The following is a 6699-nucleotide window of genomic DNA, read 5'->3' on the forward strand; positions in this document are numbered from 1 at the left end:
GGAACTAGCAGGCAAGAAGAGAAATGCCTCATCTGGCAGGTAATTGAGCCTGATTCATCAGGAGGGGGTAGAACTATTGTTACACAACGGGCTCACAGAAAAATATGTTGGGTGTGCATGTGGTCCCCTTGGATGCCTCTTGGTACTTCTTTGGCAGTCAGTAAATAAACGCAGTCACCCTGTCCTGAGAAGAGTGCGTTGACAAGAGCTCAGACCCCTTGGGGATGAAGGTCTGAGTCACATCATCAGGTGGCCACTGAGACCAGCAGAAATACCAGTTGAGGGTAAAAGGAATCACTGGATAAGGAGGAACATGAAGATTATCACTCAGGTACTGTTCCCAGGATTTACATGAAGTGGATCCAAGTGATGCAAGGGGTGGACCGTGGTGGACTCCGTGATGCACCCACTACCCTTCGAGAACAAAGGACTTTCTTTCTACCCTGGCTGCTATGAATGCTGCTGGCAGATAGCCCCCAGCATCTTCAGAGCGCCCCACAAATTCAGCTGTTTGCATTGAGACTACATTGCAGGTTGACTCCTCTTCCTAATCCAGTTCCCTTCTCTTCTATTTTCTTCCTTTCCTCAAATCTTGCTCCCAAGAACATTCCCTAATAAAGTTCCTGCACGTTCATCTCCATGTTTGATTCTGCTTCCTGAGGATCCCAACCTGCAATGTCTGCTTCTCATTTTTGTTCCTACAACACTGTGCATTCCTTTGTCCTAGCGTCCGCCATGGTGTATTAAAATTACTTGTTTAATCATCTAGCTCCTGCACTAGTCCATAAGTTTCCTATGATCAGGGACCATATCTTTTTTACCTTCCTCTCTCCAATACCTAGAACAGTGCCTGGCACACAGGTGGTATAATGGATTCTGTTGGTGTCCCATTTAGATCCCTTTTAACAGGTTGGTGCATGCATCCTCCAGCTGATTAACTGTGTTATCCAGAAATTTCAGTGAAATTATACCCTCTGTCCCGGGGTACAACCTCTAGCCAATGACTGAAAGAGGTGTATAAAGTATGTAGAAAACAGTGTTGCTGTTCATATTCCAGAGCTTTCTCTGGGATCAGGCTGAGATGAGACCACATCCTTGCTTGGTTTCTTTTCCTGCCCTATCCTACTTCCCTCACTTCCTTACAGTTCTCTCCTGGTAGCACTCACTCAGTTATTCACTCACACAAGAATCCCTCCCTAAGCCTCTCTCTCTAGGGAATCCAGTCTAAGCTAGGTAGGTAGCGAGCAAGCATTTACTGAACCAAACTGAACTAACCTAGTAAACCCTCATTTTATAGTTGAGTAAACTCAGGCCTAAAGAAGCTTATAGACTTATGTAAAGTCAGCAGTTAATTAGAAACAGAGCTAAGACAAAAACTAAGCATTCCCAATCACCAAGCCAGTGCTTTTACCAAGATACGAGGTTGATACAGAGATGAACATGATCTCTTACAGACTTTCTCAGACATGTATAAGCCCCCATTCTCTCGTTAAAAACAGCCATTAATAATTAAATTCAATAAAACTAGAACGTAGGGACACGGTCATACAGTTTAAAGAAGCAGTTACAAACCCACTAGCTATCCTAGTTTATCCTCCTGGCCTTCCCATTACTGAATCCCCCCACTCCAATTTCTGACAGACTTAGAGGGTGTATTGTTAAGTTTTCAAAACCAGGAAATGTTTTCTAAATCATAAAATCTACTGCTGAGAATGACTAAGTAACCTTAATAAACAACATCCCTATATTTTCCCACGTTTCACCTCTGGCACTAAATCAATTCCAGTCTCAGCTGGTGGCTAGAAATTTCCATTGCCTCAGGGGAAAAACAGGGAAGCAGGCTTAAAACTTCTGGTTTGACAGCCTGAAGCCAGTTTGGGTCCTCACAAACCTCCAAACTGAGCCTAATTTTTGTGGCCCCTAGTAAATGCCTCAAAATCACAATAAAAAGCAATAGAAGCACAAGTAAAACTGGTTCCTAGAAAAAGAAAGGCGATCTCGACCTGCAGCGAAGGAAAAGGTGTGTTTGGGCATTTTATAGGAATGTAGCAAATCAAGCTGAACAAAAATCAGAGCAACTTCCTGGTTTTGTGTGCTTAGATAAAAGGTGAAATGTTTGAATAGAAACCAAGGTTTGGCAGTGAGGTGGGTAAGATACTTTGCATGAAAGTTAAGAACTATTTCTCTGTAATTTCTTTCAGGTTGGTAATTATATGATTCATTCTCTCTTAGAATTGGTTCCCATTCCTTCCTCCAAACTATATGGTTCTGGTTTTTTGTTTGATTTTGGTTTTGTGTTTAAGTTTTTTGGGCACCTACTATGTGCCAGGTACTATCATGGGTTGGATTGGAGAATTAATAAGACAAAGGGGCTTGCAATCTATCCAAGGAGACAGCTGCTCAGAAAAAAGAGTGTATCCGAGCGATAATAGAAAGTTGGTACAACAGAAGCTTGATGTGGGTCCAGTGGCGGTATGAGAGAAGGAACAATCTAACTATTAAGCGTCTCTCCCTGGCAGATTTCAGTGTCCCATGCCATGTGCATATTCTGTCCACATATACTGCTTGTTTGGTCCTGGGGATTCAATGGTGACTGAGAAAGACTGTAAGTAAAGCAATTACAGTTGCCTGATTATTAACTGGGAAATGCAGACCACAACAGAAGCACTGGGCCTTGTCAAGGAGGGTGGATGGAGGAAAGGCGCTTCAGGCAAGGCACTGGCTGCTAGGAAGAGCTGGTGAGGGCTGGGGCAGGGGAAGAGGAGAGAAAAAAAGGGGGGAGAGATAGAAGAGAGGTGACTGCAAGGAACCAAAAGCCCAGTCTGGCTGAGCACAGTATAAGGAGGGGGCAGCCAGGGTAGAAGCTGCAGAGGCAAGAGGGGTCAGGGGCAAACACCACTGCGTCCATCTGAGGCCTACCCTGAACTTTCAGTTCCAAGTGCGTGTGTACAGTCACACACACACACACACACACACACACACATGCATGCCCCCCTGCAAACGCACACACCCAGTGCCTGGTTACTCCTTTCAAGGCTCCTATTATCATCTGATTACCTTTTTAATTTGTTTTCTGGGTTATTATTCAGCCCCAATACCACACCACCCCGAAAAGAATATAAGACTCCGAGGTCCGGAGCCTTTGTTGGTCTCGACCACCGCTCAGTTGGCCGTACACACAGCAGTGCTCGGCACATTAGGCACTCCGTAAATGATGGCTTTGGAAGCCAAGCTAAAGAGTTCAGACTCTTTCGAAAGAGGGCCGTAAAGGGATCAAACAGGGAAATGAGTTGGTCAGCTTGCAATTTAGAAGCTGACTCTGGCTGAAAGGCAGAGAATGGACTCAAGGGGATGGTGGACGTGGGGAAGCAAACAGGGGGGGAGGTGGGTGGGTTCAAGAGATATTTAAAAAGTGGGATTGTCACAAGAGGGAAGAAGAGGCCGAGGGGGCAATCCAGATTAATTTCCAGATTTCTGGCTGGGTAGCCACTTATTAAGAGGCAGACTCTGGGAGGGGAGCTTTCATTTTGCGTTGTTTTGCTGTGTATATATAACAAGAAATTCTCAATGAACGTTTGGGGAGCAAATGGCTGACTGACCACCTGGATCCCCATGGGCAGGGGCCCACTTACGGGGGTGGGGGGCAGCTTACAAACCGTACTAAGAAGGCAGAACCTTATTCTGCAAACAGTAAGGAAGCATTATGGTGTCAGTTGGGAAAAGACGTATCAGTTCTGTGTTTTAGAAAGATCAGTCTGGTGACCGTGTGAGGGCAAAACATGAATAGGGTGGAAACTAATTAGGAGAGTATTTCAAAGAAAGATTTCAGAACTGTTTGCTTTCACTGAAAATTAGAATTGCTTTGTCATAATACAGTATTTTTGGTAATTTTATATCGTGCCTTTTTATGTACTGATTTTCTTCCAAATACGTTCTACAGATGATATAGCGTAAGTGTAGAAGCTTATTTTTTTTAATTAAAATAAAAAGCAACAAAAACAAAACTTCTCTGCTAGAGTATGTGCATTATACAAACTCCTAAGATGACATCCTAAGAGGAGGGCTAACATTATAAAACAGATCTTACTCATGCTGTATCGTTTGAGTGGAATAACTTCACTTGGAAAGGAAAGCCACATTCCGCCCCACAAATCTATTCTTAAGAGTTTCGACAGTGTTTTACTATGGTATTGACGGCATGTGCTTTGTCAAACTGAAGTTGAATATTTATTCAAGAGATAACTAACTTTATCCAGAGCACTCTAAGAAGAAAACTTACAAATATGAAACAAATTAGCACAAACATCTAACATGCCCTGGAGACCCGACCTCCTCTATTCACTGAAAGCAAATCCCAACAGGGAAAGTCCTAAGAGTCTCTCCCACGAGAGTTAGGTCCACTAAAATTTAAGCTGGGAAAGAAAATCAATGAGCGAATAGATATTTGCTCCACGGCTGCAGGATGGGCAGTTGACTGGAAGGGTGGGAGGGGTTCCTGGCATCACATCTCTATGCTAAATGTGTTGCTGACATAGTTGGGAGGGTGTGGGAGAAGCCAGTAGTAGGCCCAGGGCCACTGTGAGGATGGAAATCTTAGGTTTCCAGGTGGAGCCTGAGCAATCCACAGCCCTGGAATCCTTGCTAATGCAGAACAGGATCCACCGGCCTCTCATTTTTCATTCATCTCCCAAACATCAGTCTCCATGCCAACTGCTCAGGTTGCAAAGAGAAAACCAGCACTTGCCCTGCCCGTACCCCCTCTCAATGGGGCAGTCTCTAGGCCTGCTGCAAATGGTCATGCAGACTGCGTCCCGCACAACTCCAGGGGGAGCTACTCCTGTAGATGTTGTAGATTGCTGTAGCACCTCCTGGAATGAAGCAGTGAGGCTGTCCTGGTCCCCAGCCACCCCTGGCTGAGCTGACGACTCCCTCCTTAGTGACCGCAGAGCCTGTGTCCTATCGTAAATGTTCCACATGTGACATTTATACATTTCTATGTTTGCTCCCCCGCTGTCTGGGAGTTTTCCAGGCCCGGCCACAGGCTTCGGAGTGAGTGCTGGAGCCAGGCTCACTGGGCACAGGAACAAAACCTTCCCTAAAGCTCCCAGCTCCTCATTCCTCTCTGATGGCACTGCCATCTTCTGACCATCAGAATTAAATGGCCCTTTATGTATCTTTTACTAGGACAGACACTCCCTCTATAAGATTCCCATAGCTGCTATAACAAATTGCCACTAATTTAATGGCTTAAAATGACACACATTTATTGTCTTACATTTCTGGAGCTCACTGAGCTAAAATCAAGGTGTCTACAGGGCTGCATTCCTTCTGGAAGCTCTAGGGGAGAATCTGTTTCCTTGTCTTTTCCAGCTTCTAGAGACGGCCACATTGCTTGGCTTAGGGCCCCAGCCAGCAATCACATCACTCCGACCTCTGCTTCCATCACATCATCTCTTTTGACGCTCCTGTCTCCCTCTTATAACACCCCTATGATTGCATTTAGGGCCCACTCAGATAATCCAGGATAATCTCCCCACCTCAAAATCCTTAATTTGATCACATCTGCAAAGTCCCTTTCACCATGTAAAGCAACATGTTCCATGTTCTAGGAACTAGGATGTGAACTTCTTTGGGTGGACATTATTCTGCCTACCACAATTCCCAGGGGTGCTCTATCACTCAGTCACTCATATTTATTGAGCACCTATAATTTTTAGGTACTGGACTAAGTATACAGAATACAGAGGTAAATAAAGCAGTAGCATTAGAAAGGACCCCAGCAGCAGAAGGCATGAGTTTTGTTTGTGCTTTGTATGGCCTCTATAGTTCTTTTTTTAAATTGTAATAAAAGACATTTTAAATAAAAACCTGGACTTTATGACTTCCCTGGAAAACTCAGCCACTTGGGCCATCCTGGGACCTATTTATTCCCACAGCACAACAACCGTGAAGGGTGTGGAGGCTCCAGCTCCCAGCTCCCTCACTCCACGTCACCTCCTGCCACACCACCGTTGCTTGGCTCACCATGACTCTCGGGCCACTGGAAGCCTTTGGGTTTGGGCGCCACAGCTTCAGGCAGAAATGACAAAGTGGCGTGCCAAGGTAGTCACTGCAGAGCCAGAAGGAAATGTAATTACAACTTCATGGGTTATTTTAGTCTAAAAAATAAGAACTGAGGCTTTATTCATCTCTACTTTACAGATTGATTGGTATCGTGCCACAGGTGGCATGTGAGACTGGCAGTGTGTCTTGTCTGCTGGGTACACAAGTCTCCCTAGGGGAGTAGCGCGAGTTCTACAAGGTGGAAGGATGGACAGTGGTGCCCTCACTCCCTCTCTCTTTCTCCATTCAGTGACACACCACACGCGGGTTTGCCTGCTTAACTGGCTTTACAATTATATTATCTCACTGTAATTAAACAAACCCTCACAAAAAGGATCAATTGATTAAAACAATTCCTACAAACAAGCCATACATTAAAGATATATACAAATAACGCAAGGACCAGTAAATGCAAAGGAACTGGCGGTGCTGGCCCTTCTCCTCTTTCTGTACAAGCTCCTCATTAGCCCTGTTACAAGGTCAAAGCAATAATACACTAACGAGATCTGATAAGAAGGTAGTCAAAAAATGAGAAATCATTGAACTATTGACAACACGGGTCTAGAGCTAAGAGTATATTATACCTTGAGAAAATTG

Source organism: Eubalaena glacialis, chromosome 4 (genome assembly GCF_028564815.1).
Source record: "Eubalaena glacialis isolate mEubGla1 chromosome 4, mEubGla1.1.hap2.+ XY, whole genome shotgun sequence".
Lineage (NCBI taxonomy): Eukaryota > Metazoa > Chordata > Mammalia > Artiodactyla > Balaenidae > Eubalaena > Eubalaena glacialis.